This window comes from Siphateles boraxobius, unplaced genomic scaffold (genome assembly GCF_051911475.1).
Source record: "Siphateles boraxobius isolate OS27281-9 unplaced genomic scaffold, OSU_SipBor_1 72, whole genome shotgun sequence".
In the NCBI taxonomy this organism is placed as follows: domain Eukaryota; kingdom Metazoa; phylum Chordata; class Actinopteri; order Cypriniformes; family Leuciscidae; genus Siphateles; species Siphateles boraxobius.
This window is the reverse complement of record NW_027509200.1, coordinates 1,102,010-1,117,027: the sequence shown is the minus strand read 5'-3', so window position 1 is coordinate 1,117,027 and position 15,018 is coordinate 1,102,010. Positions and strand designations below refer to the sequence as shown.

General features: G+C 42.4%; 1 protein-coding gene across 1 annotated transcript in view; it reads right to left on the bottom strand.

The window, feature by feature from the left end:
• Window positions 1-15,018, bottom strand: part of znfl2a (zinc finger-like gene 2a) — a 135,439-nt gene that overhangs the window by 30,430 nt on the left and 89,991 nt on the right. The window lies entirely within an intron of this gene.

The following is a 15,018-nucleotide window of genomic DNA, read 5'->3' as shown; positions in this document are numbered from 1 at the left end:
TTGTACTTGAAAACCAGAATTTGAATGAATGTAAAGTGACTTGTTTGCAGTTCAAAATCATGTTCTGTTTGTAGATTGTCACATTTGTTTTCAGAATTCTGACACTATTGTTTCACTGTTGTGACAAAATAATGCCATAATCATTGAAAATGAAGAGACTATGAGTCAAAAATGCATATTACAATTTGCAAGCACAAAACAAGATCTACAAATAAATTTAAAATCTGCAAAGAAATTCCTTGTAATCTGCAAATGTAAAACACAACCTGTAAATAGATTCCAAATCTGCAAACAAACTTCTCATGATCCGCAAATGTAAAACAAGATCTACAAATAAATTTAAAATCTGCAAAGAAATTCCTCGTAATCTGCAAATGTAAAACAAGATCTACAAATAGATTTAAAATCCGCAAACAAACTCTTTATGATTCACAAATAGAAATCAGTGACTTGTACTTAACCAGAATTTGAATGAATGCAAAGTGATTTGTCTCCGCATGATGGTCATTATTTGTTTGTAGATTGTGTTGCATTTGTTTTCAGAACTTTGGCACAACTGTTTCGCTGTTTTTCCATTAAAAAATCTACAAATGCCCTCCTCACAATTTGCAAACAAACACAGTCTAACTTGTATTTTCAAACCACTGTAAAAATACATTCTTACACATTCTGTGCAAAGCTCAGCATGCAAGTAATGAATATGTGTTTGCAGATCTGACGTTCTGCACACGTCTACAGATCTTTTAGGCACTATCTTTCCGCAGAGTGTGTGACTACGATCCACACATGTAATCAGCCAATCAGGGGTATTGGTTCAATGTGATGTCACGTCCTCTCAATAAGCCCTTTTCAAAATAAGAGCAGACACTTCTCGGATGGCTGGGCTGGGCTCACATTTGTCGTTGCCGGTGTCACAGCGCTGACAGGCGGGCAGACCCTCTGCAGACAGAGCCTGGGCAGCGCTGGGGAAGGACAGACGGACCGACGCTCACAAGATGGGTTGTAAGGTAAGCGGTCGCTCGACTAAGTAGTTGTGTGACATTTAAAGAATAACTTTATCGCACCCCGGTACGTTAACTTTATGCACTATCGTTAAAACTGCCCAGAAACCGGCTTTCATGGTTATTTTTCCATGAAAGTGCTTTTGTGAACAACAAATCTGTGTTGGAAATAACATAGCTAGCAACCGGGATTCATAAATGTTGGGGCATCTCGCCCGGGGGCGGGGTTACGTCCTGCGTCACATCTCTCATCTCTCAAACATAATAAGTTATGTTTTTACAACACGTTTTTTTATGGAAAGGTGATGTTTAATTTCCATAGTCTTTGTTTAGTGAACGAAAGCGAAATCAGGAATTGCGGTCTTTCAGTTTGTTTATCGTTACCTAGCTACCATTGGTTTAAGTTGTACAAGATGTGCTGTAGCCTTAATTACAATGGCCAAGTCGCGTTTCATATTAACAGATGAATAGGCTTCGCTCAGTTTATTAAATACATCCAACCTGAAATGTCTCTTACAAACTATGAAGGGACAATGAATCAATCAATACACTGACATGGCAATGCTAGATAGATAGCCTACTTTGTTTGCAAAGCCCTACCGTGATTTTGTCACTCTTCTCTCCACTCCTAGACCTACGTCTGGTGACAGCGGGGAAACTTTACCTCGATAAAGTTAGGCCTACTTATTGTATTGCAGAAAAGTAAACTTCCTGTAAACTTCAGTTAACCAATTCATGTTTCTTCTTTAGGTGATTCAAGCAGTAACGACTAATTAGACTCAATACTGCTATTACAGGTGGAATTATGAAATAGAAACAGGCCTTAATGCAAGATTTTAATCATGTCAATACACAATACATTTTTTTTTGTAATGCAATGTTTTCAACAGGGAAATATATACATCATTTGTCAATTTCTCCCTTAACCCCCCCACCCCCATGTTGATCATTGTGATAAATGATCTGTACAGAAATACAATATAATTTGTGTATGATTAACATGTTACTTTAAATGTGCTGGGCTCTTTAAGAACGTCTGTTCTATTTTATTTTTAGTTTTATTTTTATTTCGTTTTGACTTTTTGTTTTCAAATTCAGTTTGGTTTTAATTATTTTTTAAAGTGGGTTTGCTAGTTTAGTGTTTATTTTTTGAAAATGCTTAGTTTCAGTTTAGTTTTTATTAGTTTTAGTGTTAGTTTTAGGTTTTTTTTGTAATTTGGGTTATTTGTTAGGGGCAAGATTCAAAAAGGTCAGAATAAGTATTGTGTAATAATAACTCAACAAACACATCATACAATTTATATATGTATGTATGTATATATATGTATATATACAATTTATATACAACGATTATAACCTTGGTATGCGCGTGTGTGCACAAGACAAAGTTGTATTAGCACACTGTAATCCTAACCTTTTCTTCACATGTTGTAGGACTCCATCTTCCCCTGGCTTTGAGCAACACAGAAGGCGCACCAGGTCTCCTGACAGACAGACAAGTCCCTCATGCTTCCCTCATGGGCAACACAAGCAACGCCTGGGTCAAGAAGCCTGGTGAATATGACCTGTACTGAAGGATCAGCACAGCCACACTGCTTCACTATGTCTTGTGACTACGCTTCAGGAGGCCTGTCCATGCGCTGGGTGCACAGGGGTGTCTCTCACACATCCCACCACTACCATACCTCTCCTTCCTGTGGAGATCCACATGCTAGGGCTTCACCCATCTCTGGCAATACACACAAGAGTTGCTTTGTAAATAGCTGTTTCTTTTTCGTTTCTTTCTTCTTTTGTGTGTGTTTATTTTTTATGATTACTTCACCCATGTATTTGTACTCTGCTGACTAATGCTGATCCATTTGTTGTTGGTAAGGAGGTGGGGTGTTGCATGTCTGATGAATTACACAGCAACTGCCATTTGCGAATGCAATGCTTTTTATTTAACAGCTCTACTTGTCAACACGATCCCGTATTCTCAACTGCCCACATCCGTGTGTGTGTTCCGTACTTGCGCAACACGGGGGGGGGGCGTTCTTAAAGAGCCCAGCACATTTAAAGTAACATGTTAATAATACACAAATTATATTGTATTTCTGTACAGATCATTTATCACAATGATCTACATCCCTTTCCTTTAGCTGAAACTACCAATCGTAGAAAGAGAATAAACATACTTAACAACGATCAATACTGTAGTATGAAATTAACTTGATCACACATCCAAGAACATGAATGACTTCCCTTGTAACAATGTATCCTTTGCAGTGAACAACTGTACAAATGCAAAACAACAGATGCAGATCAAAATATGATCTCTATATGCACAAAGAAAACACATAATAAAGAATGTTGCTGACAATATGGAAATGAGCCTACTCAACACATTTATCCGGCACTCAGAATAAGAACCAGAGCGAGTGTCACTAATTCTCCATTTGTTGGTACCTTGGATTCGGCTTGCAAATGCGACCTGAACGCGTTATGTAAGGTGCATTATTAACCTTAGTGGGAGACTGTGTTCTTTGTCAACTTAGTAGGTGTGGATTCTGGTTGTGGGAGGTGTGTTTGTGGTGAGTCCGGTATATGGGGAACAAAGTCCTCTGTATGGGTAGTGGTGCTTTGAAAGTCAATGTTTTCTGGGGTGAGCCGTGATGGGGGGGGGCTCTGCTACAGGAAGGATGTGGCGTCGGTTCCTCCTGTATGTTCTCCCATTGCATTGGATGGTGTATGAGCGAGGCTCCTTGTTCACCTCTTTTACCGTGCCAAGGCGCTCATATCCTTTTGGCGTTTGCATTCTAACAACTTGTCCCTCTGCCAATGGCTGCAGAGGATGACTTGATGTATCGAAGTATCGCTTTTGGGTCATCCTCTTTGCAAGAAGCTGTGCAGTGACTTGCTTGGTACATTTTGGGGCTGGCTCCAACAGTCTAGAGTTAACAGGAATGGCTGACCGTGTCTGTCGTGACAACAGGCGTTGTGCAGGGGAACCCAATGATGGGTCACGAGGAATGTTTCTCAGATTCAGGAGGTTAAGGAACACGTCCGTGCCATCTCTGTGGGATTTCTCCATCAGCTGTTTTGCACTGCGAACCGCTCTTTCTGCCAGGCCATTCGACTGTGGGTACTCTGGACTACTGGTGACATGAATGAAGTCCCACTGTTTGGCAAAGTCTCTGAATTGCTGACACGTGTACTGAATAGCATTATCAGAAATGAGTGTATGGGGTGAGCCGTGCACTGAGAAATGCCTCTTTAGTTTCATGATTACAGCTGATGACGTTATGTTGCGGAGCAAGTCTATCTCATACCAACCCGAGTATGAGTCCACAAGCACCAGATAATTTTGTCCATGCCACTCGAACATATCTGTTGCCACCGTGGACCAAGGCAGGTCTGGAACTGGGTATGGTCTTAATGGTTATTTTTGTTGGTGCGGCTTTGTGCTGTTGCAGACTGAGCATGAGAGGAGTTCTGCCGTGATGTCAGCCGTCATCGTTGGCCAAAAAATCATACCTCTTGCTCTGTGTTTGGTAGCGTCCAGCCCTGGGTGGCCTCTGTGGACTATTTCGATATGTTCTCTCTGCAATGAGCGAGGAATGAAGGTTTTGTGGCCTTTCATCACTATTCCGTACGCACTGTGGGCCACACGCCATGTTCTTTAATTGGCCAACCTCGTTGAATCACAGTGCTTAGATCCTGTAACACATCATCCTCCGCCGTATGCTTTCTGAGTTCCCCCAGTCTAGCAGTGGAAATGTAGTTGATAGACATGACCTCGAATGTGTCATTTTCACTGTCTGGTTGGACTTGAGTGTCTGGAGCTCTAGATAGGGTGTCTGCAAGGTACATGAGCTTACCCTTCTTGTACACCAGGGTGATGTCATAGCACTGTAACCTGAGCATCATCCTCTGCAGGATGTGATTTTGATAAAAACTCTGCAAGTTTTTAATTTTGATAATATATTTGGATTAAATCATAAAAAGAATACATTTCATAGGACTATATTATTCATAAAAAAATTAATAAATTATTAATGTTAAAAATGAGTTGTTAATCTAATTCATTATCAATTACTGAATTTAATTGATTAGACATGTTCTATTGAAATTTTAATAAACAAAACAAACAAATGGTTTCAAGTTTGTTATAATAAAAGCATTTGTTCAACCCCCCAAAAAAACTGTTTTCTTTAATTTAACTGTCATTTTAACTGATAATAATAATAACCATAATTTAATAATACCGTTTATTTAATAATTGATTAATACTGTAAACCGTGATATTGTCTGAGATGTTATCATACTGTAAAAATATCATACCATTACAACCCTACACAGGAGAGTCGCCCCACCCCACCCCACCCACTGTTCACCCACCCCCCGCTGTTAAAAAAGTAACTCAGTAACTTTTACTTTAGTAAATTTTAAATGAGCTACTTTTTACTTTTACTTAAGTAGATTTTTAGACCGGTAATTTTACTTGTATTTAAGTAAAATTTCATTGAAGTATAGTTGTAACGCAGGAGTTTCCTGCATCACCTCCTTCAAACCCACGTAGAGAGCCGTCTCCTGAGTATTAACACTACATCTCCCATCATGCAGTTCATCTGGACATCACACACACCTGTTTCCACTCATTGCTCTCACACCTGTATCCCATTTGCTTGTGTATTTAACCAGCTCTCAACCCTCATTCAGTGCGAAGTACTGAGCGTTCATCCTTGTGTTTTCTCCTACTGGTTCAGATCTCGGACTGTTTGCTGTTATCTACGATCATTCTCTGGCTACCTAGACCTTGGACTGTTTCACTGGCTTTCGATTATTCTCTGGCTTCTTTGACCCTGGCCTGTTTACCGTGCTTCGACGAATCTCTGCCTGGCCTGGACTTCAACGCCTGTGTCTCTGAGTACTCTTTGCCTAGCCCTTCTACTATTGTCTACTTATATCAAATAAAAGCTGCAAATGGATCTTACCGACTCTGAGCAATCCTTACAGAATACTTCGCCAAACCCAGGTCCAGCAGTGGTCTCACAGTTGACCACCGAAGTAACTGCACAGGCTGCTGCACTAGTACAGCACAAACATCAGTTGGATCACCTTACAACGCTCACTGATGAGCTTGTGAACGCCATCCGAGGACTGCAAGTATCAGCGGCCAACGCCACCACCGATCAGCCCTCAGGGGCTTCCCCGTCGACTGCGAGTGCTACTGTCAATCCTCGTCTCGCTCTTCCAGAGAAGTTTGGCGGTGCGTCAGCGAGATGCAAGGGTTTCCTACTCCAATGTCGCCTCTACTTTGACCAACAGCCCACATTACATCCCACAGATGCCGGGAAAATAGCCTTCGTGTGTTCACTTCTCACCGGGAAGGCGCTGGAATGGGTGACCGCCATCTGGAGGCCGGAGGGATCCCCCTTTACCACGTTCGCGTCATTCACCCATGAATTCCGCTGCGTTTTTGAACACCCCGCAGAACAGGGTGATGCTGGGGAACGCCTTCTCAGTCACACACAGGGGAGAAGAACCACCGCTGATTATGCCCTCACGTTTCGTACCCTTGCTGCACAGACCAATTGGGTTGAGGACACTCTAAAGACTTTGTTCAGAAAGGGCCTTACCAACGAACTACAATCTGAGTTGGCGTGCCGTGACGAGGGGAGGTCGTTAAACGAATATATCAACCTGGCTATCGAGATCGACAACCTGATTCGCTCTCGTCGTACTCCTCGAGCCTCCTATCGTGCACGTTCTGACGACATGCTTGGATCAGAGCCCATGCAGCTGGGTTTCACTAGTCTTACTCCCGAGGAACGTGAGCGACGCATGCAGCAGCACCTTTGCCTCTACTGCGGTCAGTCTGGTCATCGAAGACTCACCTGCCCAGTTCGCCAACCTTCCCAGGTTCAACCGGTGAGTGCAACGGGTGTTTCAGACAACCAGTGGCCCGGTTTCATTCTACCTGTTCGTCTCTCTCTCCATGGCAGGAAGATTGACACTACAGCATTGCTAGATTCAGGAGCTGCAGGAAATTTCATGTCTCACAAGTTCATAGTTCAGCACAAACTTCAAACTAATCCCTGTGATTTTCCATTAACAGTGGAGGCGCTAGACGGTCGGCTCCAAGCACCACATAGTCCAGGGCCTTACATGGCTACGTACACACAATCCCCAAATCTCCTGGCGCGAAAACCAGTTCGTCCAATGGGACCTCTCTTGTCACAGAACATGCCTGTCCAAGGTCAAGCGTACTCCAAACCACTCCCTCCAGGCTTCCACGCCCGGGTTCAGTGATCCTAACCTGCCCGCCGAATACTCCGATCTGGCTGACGTCTTCAGCAAACACCGGGCTGCACAACTTCCTGAGCACCGTTCAAGTGATTGCGCCATCGAGCTGTTACATGGCGCCACACCACCTAAGGGCAGAGTCTTTCCCCTGTCACAGCCTGAGTCCGAAGCCATGAGGAAGTACATCGAGGAGGAATTAGCCAAGGGGTTCATTCAGCCTTCGACCTCGCCCGCCGCAGCCGGATTCTTCTTCGTTAAGAAGAAGGATGGCACTCTGCGTCCATGTATCGACTACCGTGGGTTGAATGAAGTTACAGTCAAGTTCAGGTATCCACTGCCGTTGGTACCAGCCGCTCTCGAACAGCTTCGCCAGGCCAAGTATTATACCAAGTTGGATCTCCGTAATGCATACAACCTGGTTCGAATTCGCAAAGGATACGAGTGGAAGACTGCCTTCTCCACCACTAGTGGGCACTATGAGTACCTCGTCATGCCGTTCGGTCTGTCCAACAGTCCTTCGGTCTTCCAAGCGTTCATGAACGACGTCTTTCGTGATATGCTAGAGAAATGGGTGATCGTCTACATCGATGACATTTTGATCTACTCCTCGACCATGGAGGAGCACGTGAAGCACGTCAGATCAGTTCTCCAACGACTCCTCCACTACCAGCTCTTTGCCAAATTCGAGAAATGTGAATTCCACCGCACGAGTACGTCTTTCCTGGGTTACGTAATCAGTTCAGAGGGTGTGGCGATGGACGAAAAGAAGGTTCAGGCAGTCCTGAGTTGGCCAGTTCCCCAGACCATCAAGCAGTTACAACGGTTCCTGGGATTTGCAAACTTCTATCGTCGGTTTATCAGGAATTACAGTACAGTTGCCGCTCCTCTGACTGCCATGACAAAACGCTACAACCATCGTCTGAGCTGGTCACCCGAGTCCTCCAAAGCCTTTGATGATCTCCGAGCTCGCTTCACTTCTGCGGCACCCCGACCCCATGCGCCAGTTCATCATCGAAGTGGATGCTTCCAACACTGGAGTAGGAGCAGTTCTCTCCCAGCGTCAGGGCATGCCTGAGAAAATGTATCCTTGTGCCTTTTTCTCCCGTAAGCTCACTCCCGCGGAGCGCAACTACGATGTGGGCAACCGTGAGTTATTGGCCATGAAATTGGCTCTAGAGGAGTGGCGGCACTGGTTGGAAGGAGCGCAGGAACCATTCATCATCCTCACTGACCATAGAAACCTCGAATTCCTCCGTTCGGCCAAACGCTTGAATCCTCGTCAGGCTCGGTGGGCGCTGTTCTTTACCAGGTTCCAGTTCACCATCACATACCGACCAGGTTCCAAGAATACTAAGGCCGACGCTCTCTCTCGTCAAACTGAGGAGACAACCCAAACAACGGGTACCGAGAATATCCTTCCTGAGAGTTTGCTCATCGCCCCAGTACAATGGGACATCACCACGGAGATCGAACTGTTCAATCAGCAGGAACCTCCACCTATGAATTGCCCTCCTGATCGCCTATATGTGCCTGTTTCCCTACGTACTCGCCTCATAGATCAGGTTCACACGACGCCCAGTTCCGGTCATCCTGGTATCACCGCCACCGTTCACCTGCTCCGCAACCGGTTCTGGTGGTCCTCTTTACTCACAGACACCACCAACCACATCCAAAACTGTACCAGCTGTAACACTTCCAAGACACCTCGTCAACTCCCCGCTGGACTTCTCACTCCATTGCCCATTCCCCAACGACCTTGGTCGCACATCGCTATAGATTTCATCACCGACCTCCCGGAATCCCAGGGTAACACCACCATACTGACCATAGTCGATCGCTTCTCCAAGGCATGCAGACTGGTGGCACTACCCAAACTGCCCACAGCACTCGCCACTGCCGAAATCCTGTGTAATCAGGTGTTTCGCTTCTACGGTCTGCCGGACGACATCGTGTCAGACCGAGGGCCACAGTTCACCTCTAGAGTTTGGGGAGCTTTTTTCAAACACCTCAATGTAAACATCAGCTTGTCCTCCGGATATCATCCCCAATCCAACGGGCAGACAGAACGTCTGAACCAGGACATCATTCGGTTCTTGCGCACATACTGCCAGCGACAACAAGCAGAGTGGAGCCGATACCTGTTCTGGGCAGAGTATGCGCAGAACTCCCTGGTTAAGCCCGCCACTGGTTTAACTCCGTTTCGGTGCATTCTTGGCTTCCAACCCCCGCTGTTCCCTTGGTCCGGGGAACCCACAGAGCTCCCTTCCGTTACCGAATGGCTTAAAAAGGAGTGAGGAGGTCTGGGATCAAGCGCATACCCATCTGGTACATGCGGTTAGGCGTCAGGAGCGCCACGCCAACCGGCATCGTAGACCAGCCCCCCATTACCGCCCAGGTCAATGGGTCTGGCTGTCCACAAAGGATCTCAAACTACGGCTTCCTTGCCGCAAGCTCAGCCCCAGATATGTCGGTCCATTCCAGATCCTAAAACAAGTTACTCCAGTGTCGTTTCGTCTAAAACTTCCCACTAACTATCGTATAGCTCCCACATTCCATGTTTCCCTGCTGAAACCTGCTGTCCGTCCCGAGAGAGGGACAAGAGAGGAACTCACAACACAAACCACTCCTCCAATCCTAGTAGACGGCGAGGAAGCGTATCGGGTAAGAGAACTGCTGGATTCCAGGCGCAGAGGTAACGTCCTTCAGTACCTAGTCGACTGGGAGGGGTTCGGTCCAGAGGAACAGTGTTGGATCAGAGCTAAGGACATCCTAGATCCCACACTTATCGAGGAATTCCACCAAGCACATCCCAGCAAACCTGCTCCTCGACCTCGTGGAAGACCACGTCGCCGGTTACCTTCTCGCGCCGGGAGTCGCTCGCAGGGAGGGGGCTCTGTAACGCAGGAGTTTCCTGCATCAACTCCTTCAAACCCACGTAGAGAGCCGTCTCCTGAGTATTAACACTACATCTCCCATCATGCAGTTCATCTGGACATCACACACACCTGTTTCCACTCATTGCTCTCACACCTGTATCCCATTTGCTTGTGTATTTAACCAGCTCTCAACCCTCATTCAGTGCGAAGTATTGTTTAGCCCTGGCTTACCTACTGAGCGTTCATCCTTGTGTTTTCTCCTACTGGTTCAGATCTCGGACTGTTTGCTGTTATCTACGATCATTCTCTGGCTACCTAGACCTTGGACTGTTTCACTGGCTTTCGATTATTCTCTGGCTTCTTTGACCCTGGCCTGTTTACCGTGCTTCGACGAATCTCTGCCTGGCCTGGACTTCAACGCCTGTGTCTCTGAGTACTCTTTGCCTAGCCCTTCTACTATTGTCTACTTATATCAAATAAAAGCTGCAAATGGATCTTACCGACTCTGAGCAATCCTTACAATAGTAGTACTTTTACTTGAGTAGAATATTTTATTACTCTTTCCACCACTGTCGGTACATGTATTCCGTTACTCCCCAACACTGTTTATACCTAGCCTGGCTCCGCCCCCAAACATACTTGCGCTCAATTTTCCCTTTCCTTCAGTATGTCGTCTCGGAGCCTGCAGTTACAGTCCCCCACCCAGATTAGATCCGATAAATATGAGTATCGTCAATTTTATTTAGCGAATCATACTAATTCGATTTCTTTTTTAATCAAACTACTTTATAGCTCATCGATGCACCAACATATGAATAGTCAATTTAATATTTGTAAAGATAGTTTGTAACAAAATCTGAGCCATTAATGTATGTTTTTTTGCATTTTCCCCCCGATATTTTGATAGCTAACGTTAGCCTTTAACCTTGGACTTTTTGTAGACAAGCCATTGTAAAAATTTGATTAAAATTAGTTGACATTAAAGTAGACCAATTAAATACCTTAAGTGTGTTAATATCAAAGAATGTCATCATTAATTATTTAATCAGATTTACCGTTTGACCTTTTTTTAATTACCGGACCTTTTCTCTTAAAACTATAAATTTAATTAATTAATGCCGGAGTAATTATTGATATATGCAAAAAGAATTATTTTCTTTTTATAAGAAAAATAATAATTTCTCTTTATTGCCTACCAGAAAGTAATTATTTTACCTTATGCATTTACATTACATTTTACATTTATTCATTTAGCAGACGCCTTTATTCTTTATCCTGTTTACAGCAAGATGATGTTTAGGTGATTGTTAAATAAAGTACAGAATTGTTTATTATTGGTGTTTTGTCTATTCTTACTTGAGTTTTGCTTTGCATTCAAAATATCAAAGAACAGGTTCTGTAATGTTAGCATGGTGTAATGTTAATTAGACCATTATAGGTTGAACTGAAAGAAAAATTGGTAACAATTTATTTCGATAGTCCACTTTAGACATTCAACTAACTATAAGTAACTTAGTATTATGCTAATACTCTAATCACATTTAGTTGACATGTAGTTGGCAAGTTACTTATAGTTAGTAGAATGTCTAAAGTGACTGTCGAAATAAAGTGTAACCGAAAAATTGGAATTTGAATTAAAAAAAACTACATTGTAGCAATATAATATCACATAATATTTTTCAGAAGAAAATTCAATCTGTAATTGTATCCCTTCCTTCAGTAATTTTCTTTCAATTACACCCACGCTCAAAAAATAACTACTGGGTAATTTTTAGTGAGAGAATACAATGAGTTTTTTTGGCACATGCATTAAGCAGGGAATGCAAATATTTATTTGGATAACTTTAAATAAAACGAGACCGTAATATTGCATCCTATTGTTTTCAATGGCATTTGGATAAGGGTATTATACAATCTTCCGGACAGCAGGAGGCGCTGTCTCGAAAAACGAGGGGTCTGAGAATGCGGGACCAAATTACCGGTCCAATCAGCGAACAGAGGGAGCGGCTGAGAACGATGATGTTTAGGTCGTGCGCAAGTTTAGTCACGACCAAACGTTAGCGATTGGTTATGGCAAATCCAAAGTGACTCTGGGCTGACCCAATAGTTTTAAACTTCAACAGAGTACCCGCCTACAAGGAAGTTTACGCTTGTCAATGGGGAGTGGCCAGACTCTCTGTGCAAATGAAATGTGCAAGGCTAATTTATCTAGTAGGCAGCCCTACTAGTAAATTAATGTATTCATTTGTCTTTTCAGAAGTAATAACTTGTACTTTAAAACGCAATAAATTAAAGAAATAAGGTATGAAATGCTTCCAGCAGGCCGTCAGATCAAAATAAACGAATGACGAATAGAAAAGAAGGCGAATACAATAAATTATAATTTATTGTGAATCACAAAAGTACATAGACTAACAATAAATCATGTAGGATTTGTTAGAAGGACACAGCCCTAACAAAAAGGATATAACAATAAAGTAGGATTCCTTATCAAAAAATGAATAGAAAAATAAATCAATAGAGTGGTATTCTGGTCAGAGAGACCCAATCTCCAAAATAACAAACAGCAGAGAAGGCCTTGCTGCCCCTGACGGCCCACCACTGTAGCTATATAGGCCTACAAAAAACAGCCATGCGTTTTTCTAGTTGGAAATAAACTGGGGGGAAAAAAGAAAAAAAAAAGCTTTCAAAAGGTACAAAAATTTACCTTTCATATCTAAACCTTAAATGTTGTACCTTTATAAGTCGTTTTGGGGACATAATTGTACCCTATAGGGACCTATTGTGGACCTTTAAAGGCATGAAAATAGATACTAGTAGGTTTTAAGGATAAAATGTTAAAACGGCTTGCCACACTGACTCATCAATTGAAGATATACAGTATATGACGTCATTACTGATATTATATTGATATTATCTTAAATGGAGTCTAAATGTATGGAAGCAGAATAGTCTCAATTATAATTCACGCAAAAAACATCATTCACACATGCGTAGACAATTTCACATGCATGAAACCTAATTCACGTACATACACAAAAATAGGTATATTCACTATTTAAAGAACATTCTCGATGGGTATTGACACCAGATTATTGTTTTGCAATCATTAGCGTGATTGTTGTGGCTGTGAGAGCTGTCTGTACCTGCAGCTAAAATATAACAAAACAAGCATCTTTCCTCTTCATTTCTGACACGATATGGGACATCTGATTACCACAGCACTTGCTTACATCAATTAATACTTCATAAACTATTGCTTCAACTAATGTCGAACTTATTTAACTTCAGTAAACACACAGAAATGAACCGATCAAACATACCTCTGCTTATGAACTGTAGTCGAAAGCTGATGACGTAACATGCAGGAAGGCCCGCCCTCACGTGATACTGATTGGTTCGATTGATGAGCTTAAATCTGATTGGCTAAAGAGTACAACTGCTCTGTGTAGGAGGAGAGTGCTGCCAGGAAAGTCTCAAAAACACACACACACACACACACACACACACACACACACACACACACAAGCATCCAAGGCGATACTCGTACATTTTAAAGCTACAATGTGGAACTTTTTTTATTTATTCTTAGCTAAAAACGCTTAGTTCTTTCAAAAATATATGTTCTCATTAATGTATATTTACTTCATTCAAGTAATAAAGTATTCTCGTGAGTGTATAATATGCCATTGAAAATACATACGGGTGAGGGGTTCTAATGTCGGTCCCCCTCCATCTTGAAAGTACATTAGCCAAAGAGGGACATACCCGTTAATTCAAGCTTCGCCTTTCGCTTTTTAACACTCGATGGCACCGTGTCGAATGTCAAGAGGGGGATTGCTTGAGACTGATATATATAAAAACCTGAAAGCCTTTTTGAAAGTCTGTTGCTGATGGAGGATCACTCTTATTCTCGAGGATACGTATCAGAGTCGCCAAGGAAGCGAAAAAGAGAATTAAGACGGCAACGCAACAGGCAAATCAACAAGACAAAAGTAAATATTGGAGTGGCCTTTCCAAGATGGAAAGAGCTCATGACGAGCAACGATTTTAAAAAGGACGCCGACGTTGCCTGCTTTCTTCTCGACAGGTAACGTTAATTAAGCCTATTTGTGTATATTGGAAGTTTTATTGTTGCTTGGCTAATTATATCATGGTGTGCTGTGCATAACGCTAGAACGACATCTAGGATAGGTTTCCTCGCGTCAATGATGAAAAGTATTGTTTACCTTGTAACATAAATCCGTGTTCTATGACGGATAACATGTGATTAATATTTTAATGGCGGTATAATTTGTAGGCTATGAGTTATATGTAGGCACTTTAAATTTTAGTTATTTTTCATTTATTTTACTTTATACACAATAATACACTCATGGACGAGGTCGAACAGCCATGTTAATCTTGGACTACATTGGCCACCGTAGGAGTTAAAACGAAATCGGAATTGAGAGGAACAGAAACTAATATTCACTGGATGGTCATATGCCTTTTCACCGCTAGATGGGGGTAAAAATCACACAGTGTAGCTTTAAACATTCAAAGGTTTTTGTGCACAGTTGTATATCTACGAATTGTGTTTTGCATTTGTGAAATGTATTTTATGAATATGTAATTTTATTTTGCGCATGTGAATTGCTTTTTGTGAATATAATTTTTTTTCACGCACGTGAAACGATTTTTTTTGTGTGTACGTGAATTATTTTTTGTGTGTACGTGAATTAGGTTTCATGCATGTGAAATTGTCTACGCGTGTGTGAATGATGTTTTTTGCGTGAATTATAATTGAGACTATTCTGCTTCCATAAAAATGTATTTAAATTATATTAATAATTCAACTTATAATTATGACTTGT